The 22,096-nt window shown below is 38.3% G+C and overlaps 1 protein-coding gene across 1 annotated transcript in view; it reads left to right on the forward strand.

Annotated features, from left to right (window-relative positions):
• The window catches only part of LOC140500185 (Ig heavy chain Mem5-like), a 39,117-nt gene that overhangs the window by 1,978 nt on the left and 15,043 nt on the right, over nt 1-22,096 (forward strand). The window lies entirely within an intron of this gene.

Below are 22,096 nucleotides of genomic sequence, written 5' to 3' on the forward strand. Positions count from 1 at the left end.
TGCATGGTTGAGTCTAAACAAACCCATTTTAAGGCTATTTCCTTAAATTCCCATTTAAGGATGAGATCTAATAAGGAGCAGAGGATTGCCTTGAGTCAGAGATCAGTAAGCAGCAGACTAGACACACTAAAATGCTGCTGAGTCTTATGACTGCTAGCCCCATGCTGGACCAGTAACCTGCTAACCCGGCCCACAGAGTTCCCCATATGTTTCACCCTGACATACCCTGATGGAGGAGGAGATAGAAACCCTGTTACTAACATTATCAAGTCTATTTACTTCTCTTTCTGCTCAGGATCATGAATTGCTGCATAGCCCAGCAAGTTGTGTAAGACTCACCCAGGGACTGACTACACAAAGCAATAAGTAGCCCACTCTCAGATCCACAAGGAGGGACACTCAGGGACATTTGCTCCCTGTAGCTCAGTGGTTCCAGTGTACCTAAGCCCCATTTGCCTCCTGATTTCTTGCCTACAAATACCCCCAAATTCTGTGTAGGCCCTATGTGAAGGCCCAGTTCCCCCAAGATACTTGTTGGTAACTTCTGGCAGCTATAGTATGGGGAAGAGACAGGAGTGCTATCCCTTATGAGGAAGTGCACTCAGGAAAGTATGGATTAATGAAGGATTGTAGTAGGACCTTGATGGAAGGTTAGGGGCATGGTAAAGAGGGTACCAAGGTCAGGGAGACAGTTATAAAGAAAAGAACAGAGTCTGGAATGAACCCATCCTGCTCAGCCTCCCAGAGTAACCTTACTAAACCTAGGTATAATCAACCTCTGTCCACAAATTCAAAATGGCTGTTTATCACAGGATAAGAGCCAAGCTTCTTGATCTGCTCTTGAAAGTAACTCCATAAGAAATCACCATTGCTTGAAAGAAAATGGGTACAATTTTGTTACTTTCATTCAGAAATAATGCTGGCCATTGTGTTTCCCCTAAATTTGGTTGTCTTTCAGGGCTGTCTTTATTTACATCATGGTAGTTATTGCATATATTTTTCTTGTTGATCTGGCTTTTTCACCCTATATCAAGTCATTCAACTTTTCTTGCAGATTTCTGAATTTTTGATATTCATTGTTCCTTATACTTCAATAATATTTCAGTGCATTCATATGCTACCATTTGTTAAGCCACTCCCAATTCAGTAGGTGCATACTTTGTCTCCAGTTTTTTAGTACTTCTCAAATAGTGTTTCTATGAATATTTTGGCATGGATGAGACTATTTTATCATGGCTTTCTTTTAGTAGAGACCCAGCAGTGGATTTGTTAAATGTAAGCAGCTTTTCTTGCTTGATTTCACCAATGGCAATTATTGGATCAATTCACTTCTCTATGAGAGTGCATTAATACATCTGTCTTCTCATAGTCCCTCCAATAGGACTATTTCTATTTTTTATCATATGTTTTTTCAGATTTGATGTGTGTAAAGTAACACTTTAGAATTGCTTTAATTTGAATTTATTGTATTATTTGAAATATTTTAATATGGTTGTTGACTGTTAGACTTATAAATGTATATTCTCTTTATTTTGAACATTAGATTTTTATCCAAGAACTTTGATAAAATATTTTTTCAATCCATACCTTCTTCCCTTTCCTTAGATAAGTTGGTGTGATATACACAGACAAATGATATACAAAATGATATACACAGATATTGGAATCAGGGACTAGTAACAGAGGAAGGATGCAGAAGTGTGATATGTTATTCTAGATTTATAGGGCTAGTTCCAAAGACTTGATAGATGATCAGGCTCCCCCAACCATTCTCCAATATATATCCACCAATGCTTTCTAAATGAATAGTTCTATGGTAAGAATTCTTCCTTAGCACTAAAAGATGACAACAAAATCTAATATATGCTTAACTCATTTCTGTAGTGAGATTTGTTGAAGGATATATGTTATTGCAGAGAAGAATTACAGTTGGATATTAAGAGTATGTTTCCCAGAACCACCTGAGGTATTTAAAGATGAAGGGATCATTCTTTCAGGCCTGTAGAATTTCTTCTGGTCAAGCACCAGCCTTCTCCTTCATATTTTCATTGTTGAGTCATTCAGTTGTGTCTGACACTTTGTGACCCCATGGACTTGTCCTTGAGGTTGTCTTAGCAAAGATACTGGAGTGGCTTGCCATTTTCTTCTTTAGTGTGTCCCCATTTTATAGTTAAAGTATTGAGACAAATAGGAGTTAAATGGCTTGTCCAGGATCGCACAGGTAGTAGTGTCTGAGACTGGATTTGAACTCAGATTTTCCTGACTCCAAGCCTAGCACTACCTAGCTACCCTTAATAATTAACACCAAGAAAACACAGGTGCTCCATCAGCCACCACCACACCATCCATATGTGGAACCATTGTTATAACAAATGGAGAAGTTTTGAATGCTGTGGATAAGTTCACTTACCTTGGTAGTGACACATTGACAATGAGGTTGATGCACACATTGCCAGAGCTAGCTCAGTGTTAGAGAGGCTCTGAAGAAAAGTTTGGAAAAGAAGAGGTATTAGACTGACTACCAAACTGAAGGTCTACACAGCTTTGTGCTGACCTTATTGTTATATGCTAGTGAAATATGGAGGGTCTACCAGCACCATGCCAAGAAACTGAATCTCTTCCATTTGAACTGTCTTAGGAAGGTTCTGAGGATCACCTGGCAGCATAAGGTACCAGACACTGAAGTCCTTGCTTGAGCTGAGCTGCCAAGTATTCAACTATGCAACTTCGATGGGTTGGCCATATTGTTCAATGCAAAATGTATGCTTGCCAAAAAGACTATTTTATGGAGAACTAGCATGAGGCAGGCAATCACATGGTGGCCAGAAAAAACCATACAAGGACACTCTCAAAGGCTCTCTCAAGAACTTTGGATTTGACTGTGCAACATGGGAGACACTGGCACAGGATCTCTCAGCACGGCGTGCCCACATCAGAAAGGGTGCTGTGCTCTATGAGCAAAGCAGAATTGAGACAGCACAAAGTAAACATGGAATGCGCAAATTTAGGATACCCACCCCAAATATTCACACGGGCTTTCTGTGCCCAACCTGCAGTAGAGCATTTTGAGCTCATATTTGGCTGATCAGCCACAACTGGACACACTGAAATTTCACTTTATCTTGGTGATGCCATTTTGGTCCTCTTCAAAGACAAAGGACAACAACCAATACCAGTTATTACATTAATTATTCTCCTGGTTCTGCTCAGTTCAGTCACCATCAGTTTATAAAAAATCTTTCCAGGTTTCTCTTAATCTGTTCTTTTCATGATAACTTATGGCTGTGCTAGCCTTCTCCATATGAATTTAAGCATCTGTCTACATGAGGAGAACAAGATGAGTCTTAGGTAATAATGTTATTTGAGGCTGAGCTGCTACTCCTTTTATAGAGAAGAAACTCTGCTTTTGATGTCAGTATTCAGCAATGAGACCCATACCTGTTAAGTGTTCTTGAAGATTCAAGAGCACAAATTGGTCAGGCAGTGTGTGACTGGGCAATATTTTTCTGACTGCTAATTGGCTACAGCATATGTATCTAAGCTGTGGAGAATTTTTTCCATTCTAATGATTGGTCATGGTTGCCTTATTGAAGCAACTTGATCTTGGCACATATCCAAGGCTGCTAGAAGTCTTAGACTTAACCACCTCCTATTTGGGGAGAAATTTATGATGGGTAGTTCTCATATTTAATCTAATGATATATAGTTGATGACATTGAAAATAGTACTTATCTCAAGACTGGCAGTCTGTTTCACTTGGATCCTAATAAATATACTGGGAATGACTCTTATGGAATAAGACAGAATATAGAATAGTTAATATTGTCTTAAAAAAGGGAGACAAAACCTCTGACAGAAAGTAGAAGAAAATAAAAACCTGTTGAACTTCTGAAAAGCAAACATGAAAGTCTGCAAGTGGATTTGTTTCAATGAAAACAAGGCTTAATATGCAAACTAGAATAACTGCAATAAACCATGCCACTTATAAGAATTTCTTTTCACAGCAAAGGTGTTTTCTGAGATGAAAGTGGAACTTACAGTTATTGCAGTACAGTAGCTCAAAGTAATAATAATGATAACAACAATAACAATAATGTCTTTCTCTATCATTTAGTTTCATTTACCTAGGTAAAATTTCATAAATAATAACACCACAGAACTTTGGGTTGATCACAGAAGACAAAATAAAGCACTGGTTAATGAAAAAGAAGTCATCCGGCATACATACTTCTGTGAGGAAAATGTTAACGGTACTAAATATTAGAATGAGGTGAGGCTGATACAGAAAGCTAAGGATAACCACAAAAAATTAAAGTGAAGAAAATGACTCTAAACAAATTCTAGAGCAGCAGAAGCCACAAAATAACAGGGTGAAAGAAATTTTCTAGCCCAACACAACCTAGAAATTTGACAGGAAAATCTACCGCACTGGGCTCAGAACAGAACACAGCCCAGCCTTGGCTGTGCAGCACGGAGAGGAGTGGAGTAGGCCTCAGGACAAGGAATCATGGGTAGTAACTGTAGTTCCCAGATTTCTTAACCCACAAATGCCAAAGACAGCTTCAAAGGTCAGTAAGAAAGCTCTTTCATTGGGGTGAGAAATGAACATGATCCAGACCAGCCCAAACCAGAGTGGCAGCAGAGTCCATTTTTAGAGCCCTCGGCCTAAAGACACTGGGGGAATTGAGCAGCTGATCTGGGTCTCAGTTCTGAGTGGTGGTCCTGGGGTGAGGAAGAGTGATGATGTAGTGGAGCTGGTGGAGGCTCTGGAGAAGGGATGGGAATCCAGTTTATTCTGGAGAGTAAACTCCTCTCCCTTTATTGTGCCACCTTGGAGGAACTGAGAACTTACAGGTCCCTAGAGTATACCCTCCACTTGAGAAAGGACTCAAAAGTTAAGTAACTTCCTGGGAAAATGCCCAAAAAAGGGAAAAAATAAGATTATGAAAGGTTAATTTCATGATGAAAAGGTAGTTTGTTCCATCCTTTTGGATGAGGAAGAACAAAGCACACAATCAGAGGAAGACATAAAAGTCAAGGCTTCTACATTCAAAAAAAAAAAAAAAGTAATGGTCTCAGACCATGGACGAGCTCAAAAAGGATTTTGAAAATCAAGTAAGAAAGGTGGAGGAAAAATTGGGAAGATAAATGAGAGCAATGAAAGAAAACCGTGAAAAGTGAGTCAACAGCTTGTTAAAGGAGATCTAAAGAAAGGCTGAAGAAAATAACACCTTTAAAAATACACTAACCCAAATGGCAAAAGAAGTCCAAAAAGTCAATGAGGAGAAGAAAGCTTTAGAAAGCAGAATTATTCAAATGGAAAAGGAGGTTCAAAAGCTCACTGAAGAAAATAGTTCTTTAAAAATAAAAATGGAGCTGATAGAAGCTAATGACTTCCATGTGAAACCAAAAACAAAAGAATGAAAAAATAGAAAACAATGTGAAATATCTCATTGTTTTCCAAGTGTTCTTCCTGGAAAATAGATCCAGGAGAGACAATTTAAATATTACGGGGCTACCTGAAAGCCATGATCAAACAAAGAGCCTAAACATCATCTTCCAAAAAATTATCAAGAAAAACTGCCCTGATATTCTAGAACCAGAGGGTAAAATAGAAATGGAAAGAATTCACTGATCACCTCCTGAAAGAGATTCAAAAAGAAAAATTCCTTGGAATATTGTAGCCAAATTCCAGAATTCCCAGGTCAAGGAGAAAATATTACAAGTAGCCAGAAAGAAACAATTCAAGTATTGTGGAAATACAATCAGGACAACACAGGATTTAGCAGCTTCTACACTAAAGGACTGAAGGGCTTGGGATACAATATTTCATAGGTGAAAGGAGATAGGATTAAAACCAAGAATCACCTACCCAGCAAAATTGAGCATAAGACTTCAGGGGAAAAAATGGAATTTCAATGAAATAGAGGACTTCCAAGCATTCTTGTTGAAAAGACCAGAACTCAATAGACAATTTGACTTTCAAATACAAGAATCAAGAGAAACATGAGAGGGTAAACAGGAAAGAGAAGCCTTAAGGAACTCATTAAAGTTGAACTGTTTACATTCTTACATATAAAGATGCTATTTGTGACTCATGAGACCTTTTCCAATATTAGCATAGTTAGAGGGAATGTATATATGTAGGTGTGTATAGGTATGTATGTATGTGTATATTACATATATAGGTATGTATATGTGCATGTGTGTATGTATATGCACACACATATATGTGTGTATATATATGTACATATATATATATATACATACATATGCATAGACAGAAGGCACAGGGTGAGCTGGATATGAAGGGAGAATACCTGAAACAAATAAAATTTACTGTTGAGTGGAATGTACTAGAAATAAGAGAAAGGGAGAGGCACAATGTGGCAAATCATTTCACATACAAGAGGGAAGAAAGAGCTTCTACAGTGGAGGGGAAGAGGGAGGAGATGAAAAGAAACAATTGAGCCTTACTCTCATCGGATTTGGTTTAAGGAGGGAATAATACACACTCAATTAGATATGGAAATCTATTTTACCCTGCAGGAAGGCAAGGGAAAAGGGGATAGGAGAGGGAAGATAATAGAATGGACAGCAAATTGGGGAAAGGGATAATCAGAAGCAAACACTATTGTGGGAGGACAGGTCAAGGGAAAGAATGGAGTAAATGAAGGGCAGGATAGGACAGAGAGAAATATGGTTAGTCTTTTATAACATAACTATTATGGAAATGCTTTTCATTGTTACACATGTATTACTTATATTGAATTGCTTATTTTCTCAATGAGGGTGGGGGAGGGGGAGGGAAAGAATATGGAACTCAAAGTTTTTAGAATGAATGTTAAAAATTGTTTTAGCATGCAACTGCAAATTAAGCTATAAAGGCAATGGAGTATAGAAATCTATTTTGCCCTACAGGAAAATAGAGGGGAAGGGGGATGGAAGAAGGGTGGGTAATAGAAGGGAGGACATACTGGAGGAAGGAGTGGATGGGGGTGCATGCTGTCCTGGGAAGAGATGGGGAGAAAACTTTGAATTCAGATTTTTGTGAAGGTGAATGCTAAGAACTGAAAAATAAATAAATTATATATTAAAAAAAGATTGCTTGAAATGGGATGTCTAGGCTCTTCTTTTGGTCACGGTGTTCTCATAGTTCAATATTTCTTATCTTTTTCCTCTTGGATCTATTTTACAAATCAGTTGCTTTTGCTATGAGGTACCTTACATTTTCTTCCATTTTTCAGCCTTTTCTCTTTGTTTTAATAATTCTTTTTGCCTCATGAAGCCATTGGATTCTGTTTTGTCCATTCTAAGTTCCAGGGAGTTTGTTGCTTGGGCAAGACTTTATAACTCTTTGTGCCCAGCTGTTAATTCTCTTTCTTATTCTTTCTCGCGTAGCTCTTACTTCTTTTCCATTTTTTTTATCTAGCATTCTCATTCCATTAAAAATATTTTTTCCTTCCTTTAAAAAACAACAACTCTTGCTTCATTTGTATCCCCAGTGCTTAACATAGTATTTGGCTCATAGTAGGTGCTTAATTGATGATGTTCTGTTGAGAACACTCTGGAAGTGTTCAGCCCATCTCTCTAGGCAGTATTTACTTATTGACTGACTGGACTAACTCTACCCACTTCAGTCCAAATTGTAGGAGAAATCCCTTTTTTCCTGGCTGAGAAGATTACTTTTTGAGACACTGAACAACCAATTCTAGAGGCATGTGCAACTATTTTCTGGAGACTTCCTATAGCTGAAGAAATACATCTCCAAATGGTGTTGTACAGATACCCTTATATTTTACTATAACTTTCTTGACCATGACATGAGGGAGTAAGGATAATCTAGGTAATAACAACCTATGTAGTTAATGTCAGAACCAGAGTTGTTCTTTGCTTTTTAATAATTAATTAATTTTTAGTTTTCAACATTCACTCCCATAAGATTTTGAGTTTTAAATTTTCTCTCCTTTGCTCTTCTCCCCCTTTCCCAAGATGATGTGCAATGTGATGTAGGCTCTACTTACACATTCATATTAAACATATTTTCACATTAGTCAGGATGTAAAGAAGAATTAGAACTAATGGGAAGAACCACAAGAAAGAAGAAACAAAAAAACAAAAGAAAAGGTGAGAAAATAGCATGCTTCCATTGGCATTTAGACTCCAAAGTTCTTTCTCTGTATATGGATAGCATTTTCCACTGTGAGTCTTTTGGAGTTGAATTAGATCTTGCATTGCTGAGAAGAGCTAAGTATACCAAAGTCAGTCATCACACAACGTGACTATTATTGTGTAAAATGTTCTCCTGGTTCTGCTCATTTCACTCAACATGAGTTCATTTTATGTCTTTCCATGTTTTTCTGGTCTGCCTGCTCATTATTTCTTATAGCACAATAGAATTCCATTACATTCATATACCACAACTTGTTTAGCCATTCTCCAGTTGATGAACATCCCCTCAATTTCCAATTCTTTCCACCACAAAAAGAGCTGCTATAAATATTTTTGTACATGTGAATCTTTTTTCTATTTTTATGATCTCTTTGAGATGCAGACCTAGAAGTGGTATTGCTGGGTCAAAGGGAAAGAACAATTTTATAATCCTTTGGGCATAGTTCCAAATTTTTCTTCAGAATGGTTGGATCAGCTCACAGCTCCACCAACAAAATAGTGTTCTAATGTTCCCACATCATCTCCAACATTTATCATCTTACTGTTTTACCATGTTAGCCAGTCTGATAGGTGTGATGTGGTACCTCAGAGTTGTTTTGATTTGCATTTCTCTAATCAATAGTGATTTAGAACATTTTTTTCATATGACTGGATTATTTTAATTTCCTCCTTTGAAAACTGTCTTTTCCTATCCTTTAAAAATTTATCAGTTGAAGAATAACTTGCATTCTTACAAATTTGACTCAGTTCTCTCTACATTTTAGAAATTAGGTCTTTATCAGAGATATTAGTTGTAAAAATTATTTCCCAGCTTTCTGCTTCCCTGTTAATCTTGATTACATTGGCTTTGTTGGCACAAAAACTTTTCTGTTTAATATCATCAAAATCATCCATTTTGCATTTCATAATGTTCTCTGTCCCTTGTTTGGTCACAAAACCTTCCCTTCTTCATAGATCTGACAGATAAACTATTCCTTGCTCTCCCAGTTTGCTTATAGTATCAGCCTTTTTCTCTAAATCATGTACCATTTTGACTTTATCTTGGTATAGGGTGTAAAATGTTAATCTGTGCCTAGTTTCTGACATAATATTTTCCACTTTTCCCAGGAGTTTTTGCTACATAGTGTGTTCTTATCCCAGAAGTTGGAGTCTTTGGATTTATTGAATAGTAGATTGCTATAGTCATTGACTATTGGGTCTTGTTCACCTAACCTATTGCACTGATCCACCACTCTCTTTCTTAGCCACTACCAGGTAGTTTTGATGATTGCTGCTTTATGATACAATTTATGATTTGGCATAACTAGGCCACTTACCTTTGTATTTCTTTTCACTAATTCTCTTAATATTCTTGACCTTTTGTTCTTCTAGATGAATTTTGTTTTTTCTAGCTTTATAAAATAATTTTTTAGTGAGTTGTTAATTTTCAATTTAAAATTTGAAAATTTATTTTCTTTTTGTATCAATTACATTTCTCAATATATACCACCTATCTTCCCTACCCAGTATTCTTTGTAATGAAGATCTTAAAAGAAAGTGGAAGTAAAAAGCAGTCTAGCAAAATTAACTGTGTCAAGGACTGTGGAGTAGCAGGAAGAAGTACAGCTCAGTTTTCCCCATAAATATTTCAACAAAGATCTTAGAAGAGTACTGATCAAGTGAGGATCATGAAATCTAAGGAGAAACCATGGGAGGTCATTTTCCCAGCCTAATGTCACTAATTTGGCTCATAGACAAGTGGCAAGATAGTGGAATATGGTTGGGCCTATAGTTTTGTTGTTCTGACCTCAGAGATATGTCTAGGCTTTAGTGCAGGGTCAAATAACCAGGTCTGGGGCTGTGGGACTGGAGGTCAGTCCATAGCTTTGTTTCTCTGAACTTGTAGTCTTTCGCTTAAGTGACAGGGGTTGGAGCCAGCAACTGGAACTTCACTCATGGACATGCTTATTGTTGTACTGTCTAGACCCAAACTGTCAGCCTAGAGCCTCAGACCAGAAAAGCAGTGATCAGATTGTACCCTAGATCAGACCACTTAGGTCCCCCTGGAAAATTTGCAACTCCCCAACCTGAGTAACTCTTGACTACCTAGAAGAACAAAGAATTTAATACCCAAAGAAGGCAGTAGAAGGAACTCAGATAAAAACAACCAGGACCATACAAGGCCTTGGTTATCCTTCCAGGAGTGTACACCATCTGGCCTTAATATAAAAGTCTAAATTTCAGAAGGAAAGCTGGAAGAATGAGAGAACAAACAAACAAGCAAACTGAAAAGACACTTATGATAAAGAGCTATTATCATATCAGGGACATCTAAAGCACAATAAAGAATACCTAGAAGAAAATAACTCCAAAACATTTACAAGCAATCCTTCAAAGAAACATACAGCTTGGTAACAAGTTCACCTAGAATTCTTAGATAAAATTGAGCGAGGTTTTTTTTTTTTTTTTGAGTTTAAAATGATATTGTAAAGAAAATGAGAGTGGTGGAGGAGAGAAATGAGATATTTGGAAGAAAGAGTTGGAAGGAAAGTTATGAGTTTAATGTAAGGGGTATAAAACCTTACCCAAGTAATAAAAATCACCGACACATCTAGTGTTTCTGATAGTATATGCAATGGTTTGCACCCATATCTTCCTATATCTGTTTTGAAGGGAGGTGCATTTTCTTAATTGCTTCACAGGGCCAAGTTTGGTCATTATAATTATGCTGCGTTCAGCTTCCTCTTTTCCTTCCCTTCTCCCATTATATATATACATACGCTGTGTGTGCATGTGTATATTATTATGTATCTTGTTTTCCTGGTTCTGTTTACTTCACCCTGCCTAAGTTCATGTCATTCAATACTTCTCTCATCTTCACAGTCCTCATTTCATATTATCCATAATAATTAACTAAGCCATTCCCCAATCTATTTCTAGTTCTTTGATACCACAAAAAAGTGCTGCTATTTTTGATATCTATGGGACCTTTCTTTCTAGTCAATAAAGATTCATTAAATATGAAAAATAAGGGCAGTCCTTATTCTCAAGGAGCTTACAAGCTAATGGGGTAAGAGAATATACAGAAGAAAATCGAAATGTTGAGGAGGGAGGAGGGAAGGTACTTGGCATGGGGACGTGAAGGAAAAGTCAAAGCAATCCAAAATGTGTGCTGCTGGGTGGGGAATAAGATGCCTTTTTCTTTGCCTTTGACCTCCTTACAGTATATGCATAGCAGTGGGATCTCTGGGTCCAAGGGCACAGACATTTGTGTTGTTTGGTTGTTCTGTCATGTCTGACTCTCCATGGCCCCATTTGAGGTTTTCTTGGCAAAGATACTTTAGTGGTTTGCCATTTCCATCTCCAGCTCATTTTAATGATAAGGAAACTGAGGCGAAGAGGGTTAAATGACTTGACGAGGATCACACAGCTAGTAGATATCTGAAGACAAATTTGAAGTTAAGAAGATGAGTGTGATTCCAGGTCTGGCACTCTATCCACCGTGCTGCTTAGCTGAATTCTCCCTTCCCCTCATGGACATTTTAATCATTAAAAAAAACCCAAAAACCGTTATTCTAGCTTGACTTCCAGAATGGTCAGACCATTTAAGTCTTAGCTCCACCAACAGTATGTTAGTGTGCCTGTGATTTGGAAGCCCCTCAATCATTAACTCTTTAACTTTTCTCATCTTTGGTAGTTTTCTGAATGTGCAATCCAGCTTCAGAGTTGTTTGATTTTCACTTCTCTGTTATTAGTGGTTTGAATCTTTCTTTCATATAGTTGTTACTAGTTTGAAATTCTTTTGGGAATTATTGCTTCATATATATTGGCCACAGAACCAACAGGCAGATTGTTTGTTGGGTCTGTGCATCCTTTGAAAGAACCTAGGTGCCTTCAATTATGGGCTTCTATTTTGCCCCAAAGGGGCCTGCTTGTGCATCCTCTTTGAAGTCTGTCCATGTTTCATATGAGCCCAAGCATCTTTTGTGGGGATCTAGTATTTTTTGTAAGGGGACTATGCATTACTTAGAATGATAGCTAAGTTCTCTACAAGGCTTATGTATCCTCTCTAGAGATCTGTGAATCCCTGTAAGAGCTTCTACATTATTTCCAAGTCAGTTTATATTCTATTATGCCTGTATCTCCCCTGTAGGGACATGCATGTCTTTAGTAGCTGCTTCTGTAGGCTCTACAGGTGCTGATGAAAGTTTTAGGTGTATTTCCTCCAGGACTTGCCACTTCTGGGGTTTAGGGTGAACGAGTTGTCACTGTGTTCATTTCAGTGGAAGCCACAGTGACACAACCTTAAAAACATCTGGGGCACAAACTAGCAAGCCTGTTGAAAGGAGTAAGAAGTGTTTGTGTGTGTGTGTGTGGGTGTGTGTGTGTGTGTGTGTGTGTGTGTGTATGTATGTGTTATCCCCATACTTCATTCTTACTTGAACCTGAGCACTTTCTGACCCTTTGTCCAAGTTCACAAAATTTCTGAGGCCTTCTTGACCTTAGGCTCATCATCTCAAACTCTGAGGTATATGGGGATGATGCTGCAACCTGCGCTTAGGTGGACATTGTCAGTCATAGCCATGGGGAGCTAACTGAGGCATTTTCAACTCTTTCCCCTGAAGTGAACAACTCCTTTCTAATAAACTGCTGCTGACCTTGATCCCCTGAGAGGTGAAAAACTCTTCAGGTTTTTGAAAGGCTGCCAAGTGGAAGAGAAATTAGACTTCACTTCAGAAAGGTGGCTCTTTGTGCCAATTAGTCACAGAATCATTGCCTTTGAGAGTTTTAGAGGGATCCTCAACAGTCATCTAGGAAACCCATGATAACAGCCAACAAGTGGTTATCAAGCCTCTGCTCGAAGACCTCCAAGGAGGGAGAACCCACATCTTTTCAAGGTAGTCCATTCCATTCTGGGACAGCTCTTTTTAGTCATCTAGTCTATATTTGCCCCTGCAGCTTCCACTCATGGCTCATGCTTTTGCTCTCAAAGGCTAAGTAGAACAAATCTAATCTGATCAGTCATAGATTGAGACACCTCTCATTTCTACTGTTTGAGCCCCTTTTCTATGACTGGACTTCTCTATCATCATTCTTGGCCCCACAGTCAAAGGATTCTGAGGCCATGTGATTTATTGACACAACCAGGTAGCCTAGAAACAAATTGTAAACAAGCTTTCCAATAATAAGCTACAGGATCTGTGGAAGGCTAGATCAAGTCCCCTTTCCCACTACTCTTCTCCCCCAGCACCTTAAAGATGTATGTATGTGGCAGGGAGGGAGGGACAGAAAAGGTATCTGACAAGTTTTTAGAATTTGAGATTTTTATACAGCAAATGATCTAAGGAAACAGGGAAAAGGAGGGGCTAGAGTAAATTCTGCTAAATTCACCTGGTGAGTCCCCTCTTCTCACCTTGTCAATCCAGAATCCCACTTTACCTCTTTCTATCTGCTCTAGGCTCACATCTTTGCAGGACTCTCCCACAGAAGAAACCATAGCCTATCTTGGGGAGTGGGGATGAGAGGAAGCACCACAGGGCAATCTCACCTGCTCTAGCTGTTGGGATAGAAAACCCTAAATAGAGTTTGAAATTTTTATCCCCAGAAAAGTCTTCAAAAATGGTATGTGTCTGTGTGCAAGCTGCAGTCCCTCCCAACCCCCTCTCTCATTGCATAGTCTCACATCATCTTGAGTCCAGAAAGGATGGTTCATGTCAATTTTTCAATACATTCATTTTATATGTGTCAGATTCAAATTCCATACCTGGTATTCAAGTCTTTCTACAACCTAATGGAACTTGGTATAAGTGATCATTCCCACTACCCACCCCCAATCCCAGTGACTCTAAACTCTGGCAGATGTTGTTGCACTGCTATTTTCCATTCCCCTCTCACTGCTCCCTTATTCCAACCTCCCTCAGTGTGTCCCTAACATAATCCCACTTTAAAGTCACCTGATCCTTCATCTGTATTTTCTAGAACGCCTTTTCTATAGGTAACAAACTAGATTTCATCTTAATCCTTTTCCTTTCTCATTCCATCTATCTCCTTGTACTCACTGAGACCTGACTCATAGTCTTTCCTTCCTTCCTTCCTTCCTTCCTTCCTTCCTTCCTTCCTTCCTTCCTTCCTTCCTTCCTTCCTTCCTTCCTTCCTTCCTTCCTTCCTTCCTTCCTTCCTTCTTTTCTTCCTTCCTTCCTTTCTCTTTCTCCCTCTGTATATCTCTATAATACACTATTTCTTTTTCAACATAGTAGAATAATGTTGAACTTGGACACAGGAAGACCTTAATTCAAATTCTGCCTCAAACACTTAGTAACTATAGGACTCTAAGCAAATCACTTAACCTCTCTTAGCCTCAGTTTCTTCATCTGTAAAGTGGGGATAATATTAGCACTTACCTCCCAGAGTTGTTGTGAAGATCAAATGAGATAACAAATATAAAGCATCTTATTATAACCTCTCTTGGATATAGTTATCTCTTTGCAGATGATTCCCATAGCTATTTTTCTATCCCAAACTTCTCTCCTGTCCTCTAGTCTTGAATTTTCAGTTGCCTACTGGACATCTCCTACTGGATGTCCTGCAGACATCTCATACTCAAAATGTCCAAAACCAAACTTACTATTTTTTCCCTAGGCCCCCCTCCCCCACCTTTTCTAAGTTCTCTGTTAGTGTTGAGAGTACCACCATCCTTTCAGTCACCCAGACTCAAAACCTAGGTATCATCCTTGACTCATCATTCTCTCTCATTCCATTATATCCAATCAGTTGCCAAGACTTGTCATTTCTAACTTTATAATAGCTCTTATGTATGGCTCTCTTTGTCTTTTGACACTGCCATCACGTTGGTGCAGTCTCTCATCACTTCATACCTGGACTGTTGCAATATCTGCTGGTTGGTCTCCCTGTCTCAAATCTCTCCCCATTCCAATCAGCTGTCAAATTGATCTTACAAAAGTATATGTCTGACCATGTAACTCCCTTATTTAATAAACTCCATTGCCTCCCTATCACCTCTAGGATGAAATGTAATCTTCTGTTTGACTTTTAAAGCTCTTCACAACCTCATGTCTTCCCACCTTCCATTGTTCTTATACCTTATTCCTGTCTACATACTGTGCAATCCAATGACCTGGGCCTCCTTGTTATGCCTGGAACAAGAAGTTCCATCTCCAGACCACGTGTATTTCCACTTGCTGTCTCTCATGCCTGGAACATTCTCCTTGTTTCCCTGAAGTCTCAGCTGAATTTCATCTTTCTCACTTCTCCTTAACCTTCTGACTATCACCAATATATCTTGTCTGTACATAATCATTTATGTATTGTTGCCTCTCCCATTAGGTTGTAAGCGCCTTGAGGGCAGGGACTGTCTTTTGCCTTTCTTCGTACCCCCAATGCTTAGCACAGTGTCTGATACATGGTTGGCACTTAAAAAATGCTTTTTGAATCATTTATCATGATTCCCTTCCATGATCTCTATGCTCCAGCCAAAGTTACCTTTCTGTTAAAAGGTGTGCAGCTGAGAAAGGCATTCCCATTTTGGAAAACTTTGTGGCTACTAGTGATGAGAATAGCTTCTTCCACATGTGCCAGCTCCACATGTTTTGTGCTCTGGGCAGAGAAGAAATATTGCTTTTCAGGAGGGCAGTAGAATCTTTCCTAGGCAAGAGAACTCAATCAATCTTTCCCTTAAGGAACTTACATTCTATTGGAAGAGTCTCCCCAAGATTGAATATGTGGGCTATTACCCTAGTCACTCACTTCCTCAGCTGCCTACTCTGACTTTCCAAAGCAATTTTGTCCATCTTATTCATGAGACTAGGGGGTCACTGCCCATTGGTCAACATTGGTCATTATCTGGAAATCAAGTTCAATGTTAGGGGTCTTTGAAGATATATTTTCACTATTTGTTTGACTGTTCAATGACCCAGTATTACTTTTTTCTTAAGGAGCATCCAGTGTCTTAATTTTTAAAAATATGTCTGTTATGAAGTCTGATCCCTCTATTGGAAATCCCTCCTCCATATCTGAGATTTGCTGATATGAGTGCCTAAGGACTCTTTTCTACTCTGACCCCACCTATGACACTGATGAGATGGCCCATGCCCTAAGCCATATTACTGTTCCCCTCCCTTGGGTCTTATAATCATCTTGGAAACACGGCAGTTGTCTCAGAACTGTGTACATATCAATAGTTAAATAGGCAGCTAGGTGGCACAGTGGATAGAGTACTGGCCCTGGAATCAGGAAGACTTATATCCCTGAAATCTGTTCTCAGACACTTACTAGCTGTGTGCTCCTGGGCAAGTCAACCATGTTTGTATCAGTTCTTCTTCTGTAAAATGAGATGGAGAAAGAAACGATAAATGACTCCAGTATCTCTGCCAAGAAAACTCCAAATGGAGTCTCAAAGAGTCTGAGACAACTGAAATGACTGAACAACAACATGTATTTCCAGTTATTAGCTAGGTCCCTGGGACATAGGAAGAACTAAGTAAATGCAACCAGCACCCACCCCTCCAAGAGTCCCTCATCCCCTTCCCCAACCCTATCTCAATATATGAGCCCCTCTAAAAGTCCCTTATCTTCTTCATCACACTTCCAAACCCCAATCCACATACCCAACTAAAAGTCTGTCCTCCAACCTATCTCCCACTTTTCTCACCTCTTGTAAAAGCAAGCACCCGGACATTCACAGGAGGGCCTGTGGTACAGGTTCTTTGATCTGCTTTTCTAATAGGAAAGTAACTTTTGAGGGGTCAACAATCACTTTAATCAAGCACATATATCATTTACTTAGTTCAGGGGAAAAAGTCAGCACCCTAAACTTCAGAGAAAATACAGAGAAATCAAAATTAACAGACAGGGCTTCCAACTGTCTGACATCAACAGACAGATAACTGTCTGACCATACATACATAGATAGTTACCAGAGGAAGAAGCACCAACAGCTGGGTTTTCAAAGCTGGAGGAGGGGGAGGGCTCCTTAGTGGCTGCGCAGAGTCTTGTCTGACCAAACACGTCCAATGAGTAAACCCCAAAGTAAAACCTCACTTGAGTATTTAAATATTTTTCAGAGCCAGAAGGCATCACAACCCTTGAGAACTGATGCCTCATTAGAAAATTAACAAAAGGTGTGGGCCTCTCTTAATCAAGCTTTCTTTAATGGGCAGACCTATTAATGGGTGAGGAAGATCTTTAAACCTCTCTACAAGTTCAGAAGACTTCTCTACTTCCAGATGTAAATGTTTACTTTTCAGTCCAGATGAGAATAAGGTTCCAAGTTATTAGGCCTCTATCCCTACCTGCTTCCTCTGTATTAGATATTCTTTTCATGCCCCATTTTTGCAATATGATTGCTCCCTTTTACCTTTTCTTACCCAATTTTGTTTTGTAGAATCACCCCAGCATTAACAACTCAGCCCCACCCTTTCTTTCAAACTAGCCCAGTAATGATGACAATTTTAAGAATGCTGATAGCGTTCTTATTTGCATACATATATCAGTTTATATGCATGATATATATGTGTGTGTATGTATATGCATATATTTACATACATACATACACGCACATACACACACATATATGTGATATATATTTATATGCTTGACCTTAATGAACTCCTTATAATTAGTCATTAATGATTTTCTTATATTTCTTCTGGATCTTTCATATTTTCTTTTCCATTGAGTTGTGGTCTTTTTGTTACAAAAAGTCTTTCAGTTTGCCAAATGACTTATTTTTTCCTCATTCAGGATTATATTCAACTTTGCTGGGTAAGTTATTCTTGGATGCAACACCAGTTCTTTTGCTCTTTGAAATATAACGTTCCAGGCCTATGGTCTTTTAGAGTAGAAGCTGTTGAGTCTTGTGAGATTCTGACTGTATTTCTGCAGTATTTAAATTGTTTTTCTCTTGCAACTTGCAACATTTTCTTCTTAACCTAGGAGTTTTGTAACTTGGCTCTGACATTTCTGTAAGTTTTCCTCCTGGCATCTCTTTCAGGTGGTGAATAGTAGATTTTTTTTTTCTATTTCTACTTTACCCTCTTGTTCTAGAACTTCAGGGCAATTTTCCTTAATAATTTCCTGTAATATTGCTTCTTCAGAAACCTTTCAGATCCTAGAGCAGAGATGGAAACAAGAGCAATGAGAGGACAGGATTCCAAGTTTAGAGACCCCATGAATCCTGTTGGGCAGGTGAGCTGGAAGGGGAGACTGATTTGTCTCCTTGTTCTTTCTACTGCTTTCCTCAGATCAAAGGTGAGGTCCCAGGCATGCACCCATGCACCCTGTTTGTTTTTCCTCCTTTTTCTGAGCCACAGGTGTAGGTAATTTGGGCATTCTTTTGTGTACTCCAGAGAATTTGGAGGGGTAGTTATGACCAGAGAAAGGAGAGCCCAGTCAGATGGGGTAGTGGCTCATGAGCTGCCTATATATTCAGTTCATATTTTATTATTTTTAGCAACATTCATTTTATTCTCCAGTTTAATTTTGAATGAGGGTGGTAATGCTACATGAAGTTGTAGGTTTGACAGTATGAGTAATTGCTGGTAATTACCTGTGAATCTGAGAGTCATGTTCCTGCCATGGGATAATGATTCCAGAACCTTGGGCTACTTGGAGAGTGTGAATGTACTGCCCTTTTGGCTGTGTGACCTCCCCATAGCTATGAATTTTTTTACGTTTCTGAATTGTTCTTAGACAAAAGGAAAACTAAATTCAGTTGCTTTTACTGTAGCATCACAATGTCACTTTTCTGGTTTACGTTTGTTGTATAAATGGTTTTATTTTATTGTGAGTTTCATTTGTTATTTGTTTTCTATTTCAGCATTCATTTCAGTAAGCAAATTTGGTTTGTGATCTACTCCCAGGAAATAGAAACCTTTAGCTCCCTTTGCCTTTGTGAGGAAGGTGGTCCTGCTCTGCTGTACACCTCTGCCCCCGTTGTTCTACTATCCTAAAGAACATTTCCACCAGTTGTATTCTACATGTTCACATACTTGCAACCAAAATAATAAAAACTTATTTTTTCGGAATAAAAAAATGATGCCACCCTCACATGACCAGTGCAGATACTACAGCCCTTTAGGAAGGTTACCCTAGAGAGACTGAAAGGACCATGATGACTCAAGTAGGGAGAAACCTAGTGGGAAAACTCAGATATTGCACTCTGTAATTGAAATTGAATAAATGAATGAAATAAAATGATTGAATAGAATGGATGAATGAATGAAAAGGGACATTTACCAAGAGAGGCAATGATTATCAGGGCAGGAATGTTTCCCAGAGTCTATAGACTGGAGGGCAAACATTAAGGTGAGAGTGAACAAATCTTAAGAACAAAAGTCCAGGCTAAATAAAAGAACCCAAGAGTGAGATTCCATGCTGAAATGATGCTTTTTTTGTGGCTGTGTAGGGGTAGGGAGATTTTGTAAGGACTGGCTTATATGCCCATGTGTTTTGTGACTTCTAGACTATGTTATGCATAAGGAAAGAAGCAAGGTCCCCAGGAAGAAGAAGGCAGCTAAGAGGGAATCCAGAGATTCACCTAGTGCTCTATTAGCCAAAAGTGGCTGCTGTACTTCCTGGAGTACTGACATTATAGAAGACTTGCTAAGACTGACAGAGGTGAGGAAGTTTCATAGCAGTCAGTAGGAACATCTGGGAAACTGTAACCCTCTCTTTTAAAAATTTTAAGCATTGTAGCCCTCTGTTTCAAAAATGTCCACATATACACATGTGTAACCTTGCATTTTCTTTGAGAATAACTTCTTACATATATACTCTACCCCTTTATGTATGTGTGTGTGTGTGTGTGTGTGTGTATGTGTAATTTAGAAAAGTCAAGGTCACTCACTGAGTCCTAGACCCTTACCAGTCATCTTCACCTTTGTCTTGCCTCTAGACTTTGATGACCCTGAAGGAGAGAGTGAGGCTGAAGAAGACTTTGCACAGTTCTATCCCACTCATATCCCAGTCAAGACATCACTCTCATGATGTCATTGGATCTCTTTGAGAACAAAGGACAAATAATATCAATTTATTAATAATATTTTATTATTCTATCATAAATTGACTTGTATTTTAGACTCCCACTCTGAACTCAAAGAAAATTTCCAAATATGGTTTGTGCCTCATTTCCCATCAAGGTCCCTCCCAACTTGACAAAGTGACAAATGAAAAATTTGCTCACATTACAGTTTAGAATACATTTATTGCAAGAAATAATATTTCAAAAGACTCCATCTTAAAAAAGCTCAGGGCTTTGACTCAAGTTAAGTAGTACTCAAATCCCGTCAGCAATTTCTTTTAGGAGATGGGTTCAAAACTTCACTATTTTTTGTTTTAATCTTAGTTAATATTTTATTTTTCCCAATTACATTCAAAACTGTAAAAACAGTTTTGACATTCTTTCTCCCCCCAAATCTTGAGTTCCAAATTCTTTCCCTCCTTCCCCTCCCCCCACCTTGTTGAGAAGGCAAGCAATTGCCTGTAGTCATGCAAAGCACATTTCCATATAACTCATTCTGTGAAAGAAAATATAGAACACCACTCCATCACAAGAAAAATAAAGTAAAGAAAAAGTATCTTTGATTTGCATTCAGACTCTACCAGTTCTTTCTCTGGAGATGGATAGCATAAGTGCTATAGAACTGTCTTGGATCATAGTAGATCATCATTTGATGTTGCTGTTACTATGTACAATGTTCTCCTGGTTCTGCTCATCTCACTTCGTATCAATTCTTGGAAGTCTTTCCATGTTTTTGCCGAGAGCATCCTGCTCATCATTTTTTAAAGCACAATAGTATCTATCACAATCATATATAGCAACTTGTTCAACCATTCCCCAATTGGTAAACATTCCCTCAATTTCCAATTCTTTGCTACCACAAAAAGACTCTCTATAAATATTTCTGTACCTATAAGTTCTTTTGCTTTTTGTTTTTTATCTCTTTGGGATACAGACCTAGTATGATATTGCTTGGTCAAAAGGGTATGCATGGTTTTATAGCCTTTTGGGTATAGTTCCAAATAGCTTTCCAGAATAGTTGAATTACAACATCATCAACGGAACATGAGAGCTTTAATTTCCTCCCATCCCTCCAACATTGGTCATTTTCCTTTTCTGTCATATTAAAGTTATTTTAATTTACTTTTCTCTCATCAATAGTGATTTAGAGCATTTTTTTATATGACAGTAGATAGCTTTGATTACTTTGTCTGAAAACTGTCTGCTTATGTCCCTTGACTCTTTATCTTTTGAGAAATGGCTTTTATTTCTTTGAATTTGACTCAGTTTTATATATATTTGAGAAATGAAGTCTTTATCTGAGAAACTCACTGTAAAAATTTTTTTTCACACTAACGATTACCAACTATGTATTTTTCTCCATCCTATTTTCCCTCTGTTTATCTCACTGTCTTTTTTCTTTTACCCTGTCCATTCTCAAAAGTGTTTTCCTTCTGACTTTTACGTCCTCCAAACTGGCCCCCCTTCTACCAGTTCCCTTCCTCTTATCCCCTTCCCTTCCTACTTTCATGAGAAGGATAGATAAGATAAATAGATTGTAAGATAGCTTTCTACATTTAACTGAATGTGTATATTATTCCCTCTTTGAGCCAGTTCTGATGAGTTTAAGGTTTGTGTGCTCCCCTCTTTACTTCCTCCAATTTCCCATCTACTGTAAAATCTCTTTCAGGCCCATTTTATGTCAGATAATTAATTCATTTTACCTCTCCTTTTTCTCTTCTCCTAGAACAGTCTTCTTTCTCATTCTTGACTTTTATTATTATTTTTAGATAATCATGCCATCACATTCAATTCACACCTCTACTTTGTGTTGATGTATACTCCTTCTAACTGCCCTAATAATGAATTTTTTTATGAGTTATAAGTATCACTATCACACATAGGAATATAAACAGTTTAACCTTATTG

The sequence above is a fragment of the Notamacropus eugenii genome, chromosome 4, assembly GCF_028372415.1.
Source record: "Notamacropus eugenii isolate mMacEug1 chromosome 4, mMacEug1.pri_v2, whole genome shotgun sequence".
Lineage (NCBI taxonomy): Eukaryota > Metazoa > Chordata > Mammalia > Diprotodontia > Macropodidae > Notamacropus > Notamacropus eugenii.